A 16,213-nucleotide genomic window follows, 5' to 3' on the forward strand; every position below is an offset into this window, starting at 1 on the left:
GCATTACGCACTTACTTTTATATTTGTTTTTTTTTTATTTTTTTTTTATTAGGCGATACGGCCGCCATTTGCCATGTACTTAGTTAAGAGTCTTTTTTGTAATCTTTTTATTTTGGTGCAATAAAGTGTATTTGTATTGTATTGTATGTCAAATTGCAATATTGTTTTTTTAGCTAAATTACTTCGATGTGGCCATTTTAACCCCCCTGAAGTATGAATGGAGCATTAGTTATTGTACACTACTCTAAACTAAGTTTCCGCTACGAAACCGCTCGACTCACTTCGGTCGCGGTCGGATATCTTCGGCCCGCGCTCGGGAAAGATCGGAAAAGCTCACTGACCTAGGCCAAGAGTTACTAGTCTACTCTAGACACTAGAGTTAGAATGAGGTAAAATTGTTTAGAATTTTTTTTTTCACTTAAGTCTAGTTTCCAACCAGTTAGTTAGTAGTCGTTACATGAGCCCTGTCAGGAGCCTTTGGCGGCTCAATAGTAACCCTGACACCAGGGTTGATTGGGTTGGTAATCCATCTCACAACCCACACGATAGAAGAACTAGTCAAATCAGTTACTTTTTACTAAACGTCAAAACACGAAATGACTATGGAATTTGTATGAAAAAGCAACGCTGTGACGTCGGAGAATAACTTGATAAAATATCGGACTTATTATTACGTTTTTCTTGATTAACATTCATAAATAATTTAAATAGAAAAAAAATAAATTATTTCATCATATTTAAATGTCTTTATTTAGTAATCAGAATTTCATAATTTATGGAAACTACCCAATTTTAAATATTGCCGTTACAATTTGGGGTACCTATCCGGTATATCATTACTAAGTAGGTATCTTCTTCTATGGGTTATGAGGTGGATTACAAACATCATCAACCCTGGAGTCAGGGTTATGATTAATATAACTACTTTGTTTCCGAAACAGGAAGTTTCATCACCTCCAAGTGTCGTGTAGTAAGTAGGGAGGTGTTTTATGACGAATGAATTAATAAATCGATTAAAAAGGTATTGTAGTGTACTTATTATGCTTCTAATGTATTGTTAATGTGTAATAGTTACATTTATGTACTTTCGATACACCTTTAGAAAAGATCGAAAAATTCCAACTCGTACGGCGTTGGAACTGGTAGTCGTTACCCGCAGCTCATGTCTATAAAGGTGGTAATATTTAGGAATAGTTTAGAAAATTCTATGTCAAATATTCTAACCCCTAAACGTGTAAACCCACGCGGCCATCCCACTGCGCCCGCGTCGCGCGCCACGCCGCGGGAAAGTGCGCGGCCATGACCGAGAGTATTGACCTGCACTCGCGATCTAACTTGGCCTAGGTTAGTTACACTACCACACCAAATAACTAACGTCTACTAGCCAGACGGGTTGCTTTGCAGTTGTACGTGTGTACAAGACTCTAGCTAGACTATGGTGTTTTTGTGCCTAGGTACGGAATACATTTTTTAAAATAAAGCTAGCCTACAAGCTAATAAGCAATTTATCTTTAACCTAAACTACTCATCACATCACTAATTTAAGAGCCACGCTCTTGTCGGTGTAGCATTCTCCATTCTTGTCTATCAAAGAGCAATTCCTTCACCTCCATAAAAGACACGATGTTCGCCTTCTCTTTAATCTACACTACTAAACTACTAGTATAAGTAAGTAAATAAAATATTATTTCCTAAGAGTTTGTCCACTGACTCTTCTTAAATTCATTTAAGGGGAAGACACTTTGTTCATGTGTTCTTATACACGTCGTGGCCAGATCTTAGAATACGGAACAGAATACATGATATTTAGGTACTCAGGTTAGGATACTACCACTCTAAACACCCAACCTCTAAATTAAGGTTGGTTGGGCCAGATTTTCCGGTTAATTACGTTTAAGTCTGAGTAAAGCAAGTTGGTTGAAATAACTGTAGTGATTTAGGTTGACGTTTGGTTGATAACGGTTTCTTTTTAATTTAGATAAACTGCTTTAAATACGTATGCTGTTACTAAGCGCAGGTTTTGTCTACTAGATGGCGGGGACTGTGGAGCGTTTGCACGCATTATGCTGCGCTACTGCGGAATAGTCAATAGAAGATAATATAATAGTTACTTACTATCATGCTATCATGGATTTGTCAAAAATATAACTCATCTCAAAAGATGTCAAACAATATCTTTCTTTACTATCTGGGTTTGCATTTGGCTACAACCTCACCTGTTAGTAAAATAAATAAATAAATTGTGTTCTACCATATTAATTACATTATTATAAATTCTGTACCTATTTTTAAGTGCTCTTTACAGCATTTTTTTTAGTCAATTTGTGTCTATTGGTGAGTACCTGTAAATGGCTGTTTGTTTTAACTATTATTTTGTATCGTTAGCTGTTGGTCTTCCAATAAAAACTAAATAAATGACACACACTTATTTAGCAAATGCCTAGCTGCTTAGTCCTCCGTTATCCAGTTCGGGATACTTACTTCATTTCATAAAGCTGGCCTAAAGTGAAATATTACATCTCACACATCATCGCTTATTAAAACTCCACCTATCCAACTGTTTAACTACGAAAGTGACGGAAAGCAAACAGAGTTATTTTCTAGTTCCGTTCACGATAGCTTGATGTTAGTTAACACGTTTCAAATATTCAGTCGTCTCAACAGTATCCAGAACGTACCTACGAACAGTCGAAGCATCCCGCGAGAAAGTGCGCGGCGCGGCCGTGACCGAGTGTATTGACCTGTGTTGCGCTTCCGATCGTCTATGTTGGCCTAGGTTAGGCTGGTGACGTGGCGCGTGCTAACACGCGGTGACGCGGCGCGGCGGTGACGGGTTAAAATTTTAAATTTGTCATTTGAATTTTTAGAAGAACATTAGTTGGTACTGGCAGTTTAGCTTCTAAATTCAAAATATTTTCGAATGAAATAGGATTCCAGGCTGAAACTCAATTCTAAAATACATAAAAAGGAAATGATAATTGTCTGTTTTGTTTTTCATTTTAAACTTAAGTACATACTTTTCTATTCCTAATTTGAAAATAAGTAAACTTGCAAGGTTTACCGGTTAAGTATAAGTAAGTGTACCGACTACAAGAGACCGAGCTGAAATATTCAACGATTTTGCTTGCTTATTGAAAAAAATGTTTTCACAAAATGGCGGACGTTTTATGGGAAATAATATTCACTGTAAATATATTATATACATTCATCCTCCAAGGAGGTAACTAACTACTTACTAATTTTATTTTTTTAATAAGTACCCATTTAATATCTATTTTAAAACATAAATATGTTTTTTAAATGAATGCATGTTTGTTTAGTGCACTATAAAGTTAATGCGGTGGAAAGCAAAGGGGTTGTTTAATTAAAAAATACCTAATCAAACAAAGATCCGTGGGAAATATAAAATAAATTGCCTTATTATGTGTAATGAAAACTGACGATTGTTATAATTTTATTATGAGTAAGTTTGCATTCATTCGATAAATTACATTTTGTAGTGATTTTTAACAATACTTCTAGTGATGACAAAATATTGTTTGTTTTACCTTGGTTATCTATATTTTGTTAAGTTGCAAATGAAAAAAAAACTGAAAAGTACAGAAAATTGTTCACCATCAACATCTAAACAAGACAAAAAAAGAAATAATAATAATATTTTATAAAAATTGCCTACTTATTTTGAAAGATGAAGCCCTTTGAACGTAATTCAGACTTAGTAAAAACTAGGTACCTATCTAAGAAAGTGTTTCTTCTAAAAGAAAAAAGAGAATCAGATAGGTCGGAAAAACCCTTAACTTTTTCAAAAAATTTAAGTTTCTTGTATCGGATATCCAATGTCTGCGCATGCACAAGTTTTAAAGCGCGAAAGGAAAGCCCGCTATTCTTCATTAAAAAATAAAAAATATTTAAGAACATAAGTCTTGCATAGACATTCGATACTTATTCAAAACTAATAAAATAAAAAGGAACTTACAGATCCCTGTTGGTAGAACACACGTGCTTACGAATGCGGCACCGCGAGGAGGGAAGTTCAAAAATCGAACGTTAAGTACTTTTGAAATTTTCAAAAAAAGAAATACATATTTGTTTTAAAATTTAAAAATGAGTTTTATAAAACGGAGGTTTTATTAAAAAAAACACAGGTTTTAAAAAGAGGGTTTGTCGCGGCGTGCGGGGCGCGTGACGTCTGGCCGGGCACTGCGCGGGCGCACTTCTCCGACACACAAATTACGTCAGTGCGCACTGCCCGCACCCCTTTCTTTTTTTTCAGTAATTAATTTTTTGCAGATTTTGGCCAGGCTTTGTTTTTTTCTTGGGTAATTGTGGTTGGCGGAATAAAGGATTTCATGTGTTGCATTTTTGAATTTTGAATTTATATTGCATTTTTTAATAAGTCGTATGGCATTCTTTGCATTCTTAAAAGTCTAAAAATATTATGTTATAACTAAGTTTAGACTTCGGCTTATACTTTTAATTAAGTAAGTACGTACAATTTTACGCAGTTTTATAAGTTTGTTTTTATTTGACAATAAAATTAAGCATGTTAAAATCAATTACAAAATGAGAAATTGATTTTAAACCATATTCGATAATAAACCAATTATGCTAGAGTTCACCCACTAAGAATCATCTAAGACCAGGAACATTCTAATACATTTCTTGGCGTGGGCATAGCCTTTCCTTCAGACGAACTTGGGTGATCTCGGTTACCTGCGATCACACACTTTCACACACACATTCACACACATACACACACATGGAAACTCTGGAGACGTGACGGATACAACTCCTAATACCGACGGGTTTTGAAAGAAAAAGTTGCAACTGATTATTTTTTTCTTCTGAAAATTGGGTTGACGAAAGCGAAAGTTCTTATTAGAGTTTCGGCATTTATAAGATTTTTCTTAAAAGTAAAAGTGAATTCGAATTCATAGGTACCTACATAGACAGCCTATATACGTCCCACTGCTGGGCACAGGCCTCCCCTCAATCAACCGGAGGGGGTATAGAGCATACTCCACCACGCTGCTCCAATGCGGGTTGGTGGAAGTGTTTTCACGGCTAATAGCTGGGACCAACGGCTTAACGTGCCCTTCGAAGCACGGAATCATCTTACTTTTTCGGACAATCAGGTGATTCAAGTCTGAAAAGTCCTTACTAAACAAAGGACAGTCTCACAAAGTGATTTCGACAATGTCTATCGGGAATCGAACCCGGACTACCAGATCGTGACCCTAACGCGCTAACCACTAGACGACGGAGGCTGTTAGACATGGCTGAGACATGAGGTACCTATTTAAAAACAATATTCGAACTGGATTCTATTCTTTTAAAATTCCGTGATAGCCGCGTTGGGAGAACGGGTGAGTTATGTTGTAGTGTCCCGGGTTCGATTCCCGGCTCGGTGTCTAAAACACTGAATTCGCCTTTATAAAAAAAAGAATATCGAGTTTGAATTCATTTTTGTATTATAGATAGTTGATATCAAGTGGTTCCCGAATTCGTGCCCAGTTTATGGCAATTCATCTATACTAGAAAAGCAATAGTGCAGTTTGACAATTGCGCATATTAAAAGTAAGTGCGCAATTCCAACACATGTCGAATAGCAATACTTATTGGTTTCTTAGATGAATTGCTTCAGGGTAAGTACTAATTTTTGACCCCCTGATGTTTTGTCTCTCCCGGCCGTCTCCCGAATAGTCAGTAGCGTCTCTATGCGCGGCTCCCCGTGGTAAGAAAGTATAAATAAAACATAACTCCGCGTCCACACTGCGCCTGCGCGGGACGATGCCCGCGCGCAGCCGTGTGCGCGGCGAGGGCAGGGCTGGATTTACGCCGTAGTTATAATATACACTGGCCTGCAAAACAAACTATTGCACTTTTTTTTTCTAAAAAAAGCAACATTTTACAGATAATGTTAGTTTTCTTTGTAACTGTTTAACTATACATTAGTAACATTTCGAGTACCTACTTACTTTTAATTTCGAAAGTTTATCTTGTGTACTTAAATTATACTTATGACTGTACCTTATGATGGCTGTTGATAACCAATCACAGCGCTTGTCGCAATGAAGCGCGTCACGGGATCGCTACTGGTTGGTGTTATGGATTTACGACCTTTTAGAATATCGTGGGGCCAATATTTCGCCGGCGTTTGTTCATAATTACTCTTCCTGACTTATTATTTATTCGTAGCTGTACCTCATAATGGTGCTAATTCCTGTAAATACCATCTAATTTTATTTTAAGTTATATCTGTCATTTTCTTATCCACCGAAAAGGAAAGGGACGGGTGATCGACAAGCATAAAATTTATGGAACACACGTCAATTTTAAGCACAAATCTAAACCAACCGTCTAAAAATTTTACATCAGTCAATAACCCGACACAGTTAAGTAGACAGCACGTCAAACGCATTGCATACCAGCGACGTACCTTTTGATTCGCCCGGGTTATTCATTCATTTACTCATTCTTCCTAAAATTAAGAGCTGTGAATCATCCGTCCCTTTCCTTTTCGACGGATATGAAAATGACAGATGTAACTTAAAATAAAATTAGGCGGTGTCTGCAGGAATCGGGGCCATTGTGTATCTTGTGCCTATTAACATTGTCCATACAAAAGACATCAACGCAAACTTCTTTAGCATAAATCCATGAATCTATACGTAGTATAGGTAATATCCGAAGAGACCGTCAGTTGCACTCACTTACATATTGTAATGTATTCGTGTCTATATGTTTCTTGTGTGATGTTATTTTTTATTATTTTTACTTTTTGTTTTGTTAATAATATATTATTTTTTATTTTTTTCGGCGTTTTTTTAAACCGACAAGAGCGTGGCTCATAGATGCAAGATTTTTGTTCCATTATTAACTTTTGTAAATTTTTCGTTTAAGAAATGTGTCAGTGAAAGAAATATATTACAAAAATCACTTTGTGATCCCAAATTGGTTCGAACACTGCAGGCTGATCACCCGATTATCCGAAAGTAAGATGATCCGTGCTTCGAAGAGCACGTATAGCAGGCGTTCCTGGCTACTATTTACTAAGTAGGTATGTAGTCGTTACATGAGCCATTTCAGAGGACTTTGGCGGCTCAATAGTAACCTTGACACCAGGGTTGATGAGATTGGTTATTGACCTCACAACTCACACGAGAGAAGAAGTGAAAGAGATGAAGAATGCATTAAAACAATGTCCCACAACGCTCCCCTGGCTTCGGCCCTGGATGTATGCGCAGGCGCACGGCCGCGCCTGTGTGCGTGCGGCCTAAGTACACGACGCTCAGCCCTCTCTCATATGGTTACGTAATGAAGACGAATTGACACACAGAAAATGTTTTATTTCTTATTAAATAATATCGATTTGGTTTGCAAGGGCTAATAAGAATAACGGTTGCTGTTGGGCTCACGATTCGGAGGTCCCGGGTTCGAATTCCGGTGGGGTCATATCACAAAAATCACTTTGTGATCTCTAGTTTCGTTAGGACATTACAGGCTGATCACCTGATTGTCCGAAAGTAAGACGATCCGTGCTTCGGAAGGCACGTTAAGCCGTTGGTCCCGGTTACTACTTACTGATGTAAGTACGTAGTCGTTACATGAGTTATGTCAGGGGCCTGTGGCGGCTTAATAACTACCCTGATAACTTTTTAGCGTTCGTTCGTCTATCGCATGTTCGTCTAACGATTCTAGTTCGGTGTGAGCGGCGGTTCTATCGCAGGTTCGCTAAGTTCAGGCTAGGTCTTGCATCAGTGGTCGTCAACCTCTGCCTAGCCTAACAGGCTAGCGGATAGACCACCGGTTCTCAAATTTATACACTCGCGAGACCCTGTTACTTATAATTGTTGTATGATGCATTTACTGACAAACAAAAACTACTAGTAATTTTAATTTTGGTTTTAATTTTGATTTTACTTTAATTTTAATTTTATTTCATTTTATTTATTTTTTTTAAATGTGTAATTAATTAATGTAATATGGACCATCATGTCTGAAATAAATGATTTTTGTTTTTTTTTTTGATAATAATAATGGCCCCGATTCCTGCAGACACCTCCTAATTTTACTTTAAGTCATTTTCTTATCCACCGAAAAGGAAAGGGACGATGTTTTCCTTCACCGCTGAGCATGTGATACCCATTTATGATCCAAACATGAATTCGAAAACAAATTTGACAATCATTGGTTCAGGCCTGTGCTTGTTCCAATCCAGCAATCTCAAACTGAGAGGCAAGCGTTCTACCAACAGGAGAAATATCACAAAAACCACTTTACGATGTCTGGTTTGGTTGGGACATTACAAGCTGCTCACCAAATTCTCCCAAAGTAAGATGATCCGTGCTTCGGAAGGCACGTTAAGCCGTTGGTCCCGGTTACTATTTACTGATGAAAGTACGTAGTCGTCAGACTCAACAATTACCCTGATAACAGGGTTGATGAGGTTGGGCTATCACCTCACAACCCACACAATACATGAAGATCCTTAGTGGTTCCCGCACCAAACTTTGAGAACCATTGATCTAGGTTTCATGTACATTTTTATTAGATTTCTTTCTTTTAATCGTGCCACGTTTCGTTTTATTGCTTTGAATTCCTGCGTCCGCGCCGCGTTAGAAGCGGCTAGGAGTTTGAACAGCCTGTTTCACCGCTTGCGGCCTCCGTGGTCCAGTGGTTAGAGCGTTGGGCTCGCGATCCGGAGGTTCCGGGTTCGAATCCCTGTGGGGGGCACATCACGAAAATCATTTTGTGCTTTACACACTTGCTTATGCTTTACACAACGCGACACAGATTTTGTAGAGGTGCGCCGCGGGCCAGGTGGTGTTCGTGTGTTAGGGTTATTAATGTGTGTATATTTTTTGTTAAAAATGTTATAAATGTGTATGTGTGTAGGTTTTACCTAAATAAACTTTTTTAATATATTTTATTATTATTATCAGCGAATTGCATACAGTCAATTACCCGAATTGGAGCAGCGTGGTGGAGTATGCTCCATACCCCCTCCGGTTGATTGAGGGGAGGCCTGTGCCCAGCAGTGGGACGTATATGGGCCGTTTATGTGTGTGTGTGCATACAGCCAATGCGACCTTAAAACTGCTTCACCGCCAACACCGGCAGTGCGCGGTGTCGTGTGACAATACCCTGCCTGCCTGCTGTGTGTCTTACAACCTTCTTCACACTTCATAGGAAAACTATAAAAACACGTTGTCGAAATAAATTCCAAGAGTTATGTACAAGCATGAGTTGCGCTTGCACATAAACATAAAGCTTCGTCTAATGCTCAGGAATGTCAGTTTGCAACTAGCAAGTTAGTAAACTCTTTGAAGAGAATATAATTCATTCGCAATTTAAGTTGTGAATGACAAATCGAGTTTATTTTCATTCTCACATGTGCTTCTATCGTATGGGTTGTGAGGTGGATTACCAACCTCATCAACACTGGTGTCAGGATTATTATTGAGCCGCCAAAGACCCCTAATATGGCTCATGTAACGGCTACTTACATCAGTAAGTAGTCGCTGAGTCGCAGGGCTTAACGTGCCTTTCGAAGCACGAATCATCTTAATTCCGGACAATCAGGTGATCAACCTGTAATGTCCTACTAACCGAACTCACAGATCACGGATCAAAAAGTGATTTTTGTGATATGTCCCCACCGGGATTTGAACCAGAGGGGCCTCCGGATCGTGAGTCCAACGCTCAATCACTGGACCACAGAGGCCGTTTTATAATAAATAAAAATGTTATAATATTATCCGCTGTCGTCGAGTTAGAAAATAAATTATTAAGTAATTTACAAATAAGTATTTATTTATTTATAAAATATAGCCACATCACATAAGTACATTAAAACATTTTTACATTTAGAAGGTTACGGTGGTATTGTGACTAATATATAATGACAATTACGGCGTACGTAACTTATACAATTAATGGGATTTAACTATTTAAAAATAAAGTAAAATTAAAATTACACAGAAAACTTAAAAATTAGAAAAATATTAGGCAAATATAAGTCATCATCATCATCAGCCCATTAACGTCCCCACTGCTGGGCAACGGGCCTTCCCTATGGATGGATAGGGAGATCGGGCCTTAAACCATCACCCGGGCCCAGTGCAGATTGATGGTTATTAACGACTGCTAATGCAGCCGGGACCAACGGCTTAACGTGCCTTCCGAAGCACGGAGGAGCTCGAGATGAAAACTTTTTTTTGTGGTCACCCATCCTATGCCTTTGCGAAAGTTGCTTAACTTCAACAATCGCAGACCGAGCGCGTTTACCGCTTCGCCACCGAGCTCCTTAAAATATAAGTAAGTATAAGTAAATATTAGTAATTAACATCTGTTGAGCTGTATATAATCTAGAGTAAGTACCTAATAAGTTTACCTCGCTGGGAATGGAACCTAGGATAGGTAATGGCGACCAAGGTGCTTAGCCTGCGCGAACCTTATCACACAGCACGTCATCTCCTGGCGCTGACTAATTAAAAAAAAGTGTGAAGTGTGAACAACTCGAAAGTCCTGGGTTCAGTACAGTGTTTCTGCCTTTACTCTTTAATCTTTAATAAATAAAAAATAAAAAAATAAAAATAAAAATTCTTTATTATCAGACAAAGAAGTCCATAGTTTGACAGAGAAATTAATTAATTAAATAAAAATAAAATAAAATAAAATTACCTAATTAAAAATATAAAATGCGGAACCCTAAACAGAAACGGCAGCCAGCCCACAAGCAGTCCACCGGCTCACACACGTATATGTAAGACGGTGAACCGCCTGAAAACTGCCGCATCCATCCTGTCCGCTATCATATTCAGGATCCCCCGCAACCTGTGCACTATCGAGGCGCTCTTTTTACGCATGATGGCGTAGAAATCATCCACACCCGCACTCGCAAACATGTTAATGATGTTTGGAGAACGCGTGACGTGATTTACATCGTAGGGTCACTGGGTCGAAGCTCGGTTCGGGTTCTAAACCACTGAATTCGACTTAACGAGTTTGAATTCATGTTTGGATTATAGATAATTGATATCACTCACAATCGCTCTGCGGCGAGTCGCTCTACGGCGAGTCGCTCTGCGGCGAGTCGCTCTGCGGCGAATCGCTCTGCGGCGAATCGCTCTGCGGCGAGTCGCTCTGCGGCGAGTCGCTCTGCGGCGAGTCACTCTGCGGCGAGTCACTCTGCGGCGAGTCGCTCTGCGGCGAGTCGCTCTACGGCGAGTCTCGTCTGGCTTGAGGTCGCGTCTGTCATTTGCTTGTATAGTTCAAAACACAATTTTAATCACTCTACAAATTCAACCCCTAAGAAGGTAAAAAGGGTTATAAAGTTTGTATGAAACTTATTGCTTCGAGTCACCAAAGGTTTGCCTGGGGGACCCTAGGAATATCTGCACGGCTGCTATAAGTTCTATCTTTGTTTCTTTTAGATACCGCGGACCGCCTGTGAGTTCGATCTGTACAGACGAGTTGCGTGACGAAATGCGCCTCAATTACTGCCCTAGCCCTTAGTTTTTATCTAGAACGTGATTAAACTGACTTTAAAATATATACGCTTGATATGAACAGGCTAGGAGTGTGTTCAGTAGCGTATTTGCAAAGTGTAGAGTCAACGACCTCCGTGGTCCAATGGTTTGAGCATTGGGCTCACGATCCGGAGGCCCCGGGTTCAAATCCCGGTGAGACATATCATAAAAACCACTTTGTGATCCCCAGTTCGGTTAGGATGTTAGAGACTGATCACGCACATTAGGGAGAACAAAGACGCAATATGCCTACTTACCTAGTAAAAAGAATTAAATATAAATATTATTGAAATTGTACGTTTATTGTGTGTGTAACGGCCTCCTTGGTCCAGTGGTTAAGCGTTATGCTCACGATCCGGAGGTTCCGGGTTCGAATCCCGGTGGGGACAAACCACAAAAATCACGTTGTGATCCCTAGTTTGGTTAGGACATTACAGGCTGATCATCCGATTGTCCAAAAGTAAGATGATCCGTGCTTTGGAAGGTACGATAAGCCGTTGGTCCAGGTTACTATTTACTGATGTAAGTTAGTAGTCGTTACATGAGCTGTCAGGGGCCTTTGGCGGCTTAATAGTAACCCTGACACCAGGGTTGATGAGGTTGGTAATCCACTTCACAACCCATACGATAGAAAAAGAAAATGGTGAAGTGTATTTCAACGAATTATTATGTTCGATCGCTAGTTTGTAGCAACAATCCAAATTTTGGGAATTAAGTATAAAATATAAACCGACAAATACTTGTAGGTTTAGAACTTGCGAAGGCTATAATTTATATATGAAAACTAGCCAAGACAGACCTTAGGCTACAATACGTTATATCTTGTGTTATAAGAAGATATGATATTATATGTTATACTGTTACTAATAAATAAATTTCAGGACTGACCATTGAACTTGGCACCCATTTAGATCTCTGAACATCCCATTGGTCAATTTAAGTACATACTTACTTCTAGGAGTTCTAGGTTTTCCTCTCACAGCTGTACCAACATCCCCTTCCACTGTCTAAATACCTGTCGTTTTTTAAATAAGTAAGTACCGGATTATTTTTATGTCTCATATTTTTCTCAACGTTTTTCTTATAAGGTCAACGTCCTATGTCTAGTTCATCACACGTTTATAGAAGCTGACACTCTTGAGGGCTCAGCGCCGGATTCAGTGTGTTATAGAAATATAAATACTCTTTAACTCTCTCTTTTTTTCTCTTTTTTTCTCTTTTTTTTCTCTATTTTTTTTTCTTTTTTCTCTGTTTTTTTTTTTTTACAGGCCTACAAGACCATCATTTGCAAAATGACATTTTGCAATCGATTACAGGCGTATTTTTTTACAACCTCCGAGATCTCTCGTGTGGGTTATGTGATCAATGTTCAGGGTTGGAAGTATAAGTAGTATTAGTAGGTTAGGTAGTATTTTGTAGGTTAGATTTTAAATAAGTAGTATTAGTCCCTTTGTGGCGTTCTGGAACGCAAGCCTTATATACTTAATTATATTAAATAATAAAATTATTATGTCAATTACGTTTCGTTGTTGTTACTGGTTTGTGAACGAATATTATACGAATATATACTTCTGGCAACACTGTTGTTGCTGGGAATAAAATCTGTCAATCAACTGTCCACTAGTTCAGAAAAAAAACCTTCTATTTAGTCTCTTCTAGTCTTCACCCTACGAAGCGAATAAAATTACGAAGGCAACATTTTTTTTGACGTGACTGATTTTAGATTTGCCGCAGATGGTTAACTACTTGGCCGGACAAATAGGGAGCGCTGAAGGCTCTCACCCGGTACAACGTTTAAGACAACAGGCCTGAGGTGCCCAGTTGAGCGCGAACCTCGGCTCAGCAGGGCAACTAGTGATTAAAACAATCTAAATATAAACAGGTCGCGTTATCTTAGCATCACAGAGGGACCTGTCGTTCCCTGTAATGCTTGCTTGGACCTGTCCTTAGCTTATTAGATGTTATTAAGGACTTCTTTTTGCAGCGACCAGATTGCTTGTCTAATGGCCCCGTGAGAACATCCTACACAGGGCTGGATTTAGTGACACATAACATAAGCTTAATGAATGAGGAGCTCGGTGGCGCAGCGGTAAACGCGCTCGGTCTGCGATTGTTGAAGTTAAGCAGCTTTCGCAAAGGCCGGTCATAGGATGGGTAACCGCAAAAAAAAGGTTTCATCTCGAGCTCCTCCGTGCTTCGGAAGGCACGTTAAGCACTTCACAAACAGGATAGGAATATACACACGTCACAAAAGAATAAAGAATTAGAGGGCACGGCCCTAAACAGTGGAATCTCGGGGTTGCAGTGAGTCAAAAAAGTGTAAAATGAAAGGAAATGCGGAATGGAATAAGAATTTCGTAATTTTAAATGATGACGGTCAGAACGCAAGGTCAGTATGTGCAGAGTTTGTACTCTGCTACAGCCGTTAAACCCTTTCCAAAAAAAAATAGCTTTCCTGTGATAAGGAGGGATTTCCTTGCGTGATAGTCTATATAATTTGAGGTATTGCCCTGTAGGTTATAATACACAAGACGGTCTTTTAATATATTATCGCGGATTTCCGTGTGTCGTCAAGTTTGCGGGCGAATGGAGTGCAAAGTTAAAGTATGACCTGCTCATGCTCATACTTGTATGGCGCGCGTTTCGCGTTCACTGGACCTGGTAGGGTCCACCTTTTTCTTCTATTCCGTGACCTTACCCACACGAAAATTTGAAAACTTAACTCCAAAAAATTGTTAGGCGTTTATCACATGACTCAGTAGAAGGTACTGGTATGTAAACCATCGATTCTTAGCATACGAGCATCGCCTCACCGCGCGGTCGACCAAAACTTAAGACAACGTGCCTGAGCGCCCAGTTGGCGAAGTTCAGCTCAGGGCGTTGTCTAAGAAGTTTGTGTAAGGATTTTAAAATAATTAATCGACCCTAGTGGGCCGATAGCGAAGAGCGTCGAATGAGGGAAGTCGTCGATCACGTCGTCAGAATCGTATATTACGTACTTCGGGACTTACATGTAGGTATTTACATCCTTTTATATACCAATTCGCCTCTCCTTATGTTTGTTACAAAGAAAACAATATGTTATCGTAGATAAAGGCAGTGTTTTTCTGATGTTTATTTGTGCGTACAAATCATGAGCTTTCTAACTAGCTTGCGTATAATTTGTTGTCTCTTCAATAATTCATGCGCGAGCGCAGCGCCTGGGCCGCCATCTTGTTTCAGGGTTCACTTGCGCGGCCTTGGATGGAGGGAACGTTTCATTCATTGCTAAGTTACTTTATCTCGTTTCGGTTGTGATGTCTGGTGTTAAGGACGTGTTTAATGAGATCTGTATTTTTTTAATTAAAAAATAGGCTTCTGACTTGGCTCATGTAATTACTTAGGCAGAAATCTTAAACAACCCTCTCAAAATGTTATATTGGCCAGTAAAGGCACACGTCAAACGTATTGCATATCGATCTATTCTATTCTCTTGAAAATTGTCATTCGTCCGTCCCTTTTCTTTTCGGCGGATGAGAAAATGTTAAGGATAATTTAAAATAAAATTATGTGTCTGTAAAATTAGGATATATAGCGAGGTAATTTCCTAGGGAACCCTTCACACAGTAATCAGAAAACTCCTTTCTCGATCGTATCATAGAAGCAAAAACGCCGGGCATCGAAGCTGGCTCAATAGATAGCATTCTGTGCTCGGTAGCCTATACTGATTTTAATAATACATTCTACTGCATTCAGTCATGTGGCGTTCCCGAGAATATTCCCACTTTGGGAACTTATGTAAAAAGAGCTTTCTCTCTCTCTCTATTTAAGAGCTGCGTCGGTGGAGTAACCGCCATTCCTCTCTTCTTCCCGCCAAAACCTTCACCTCCCGATACGACACGACCTGCACCTTCTCTTTTATTTGTTTCATAAATGTTATCCTAGGTCTACCCCTTCCTCTCTTCCCTTAAGTTTTTCCTTCTATAATGTTTGTTATAAATGAATCGTGCCGTATCAGGTGGCCAATCATATTTCCTCTCCGGTTCTCTATAGTCTTCAATATGGTTCTCTTTTCTTCAACTCTTTCCAGCACTTTTTCAAAAGAGCTTTATTACTTACTTAAATTTTACTTGCACATTTTTGTTCCTACAATGGTCTGTATAATAGTGCTAAGACTTACTCAGAGACACTGATCCCTAAGATACAGGTTTTTCCTAGTTTGGGGGTCAGAGAACAATTTCGTTTTTGTATCTCCATTACAACCTATAAGTAAGTACTATTGTATTTTTTCTTTCTATGCAGTTATCTGTAATCATCATCATCAGCCGTATGACGCCCACTGCTGGGCATAGGCCTCCCCCAAGGATCTCCACGACGATCGGTCCTGCGCTGCCCGCATCCAGCGGCTTCCCGCGACCTTCACCAGATCGTCGGTCCACCTTGTAGCGGGCCTACCCACTTATCTGTAATAAATTATTATTATTAGATATTACCAGAGTACAAGAAAGGACAATTTTAAAAGGAAAAGTATCCAGTGTTCTTTCTATGAAATAATTATTACAACGGAAACATTCACACTTTGGGAATTTTCACGGGAATGGCACATTATTGGCTGCATTTGATTTTGTATTTATCCTGTACAATTCCTTATCCTATACTTATACCTAACTTATGTAATTAGGAATATAATTATGTCTGGT

At 39.2% G+C, this 16,213-nt stretch overlaps 2 protein-coding genes across 2 annotated transcripts in view; one reads left to right on the top strand and one right to left on the bottom strand.

Moving 5' to 3' along the window:
- LOC126371461 (WD and tetratricopeptide repeats protein 1) overlaps positions 1-11,457 on the top strand; it is a 65,766-nt gene extending 54,309 nt beyond the window's left edge. The window contains exon 14 of the transcript XR_007567048.1: positions 11,439-11,457. The gene's annotated coding sequence lies outside the window, so the exon portion shown is untranslated. The remainder of the gene's footprint in view (positions 1-11,438) is intronic.
- Positions 1-16,213, bottom strand: part of LOC126371433 (uncharacterized) — a 335,692-nt gene that overhangs the window by 5,916 nt on the left and 313,563 nt on the right. The gene's annotated exons all lie outside the window — the stretch shown is intronic.

Source organism: Pectinophora gossypiella, chromosome 12 (genome assembly GCF_024362695.1).
Source record: "Pectinophora gossypiella chromosome 12, ilPecGoss1.1, whole genome shotgun sequence".
Taxonomy (NCBI): domain Eukaryota; kingdom Metazoa; phylum Arthropoda; class Insecta; order Lepidoptera; family Gelechiidae; genus Pectinophora; species Pectinophora gossypiella.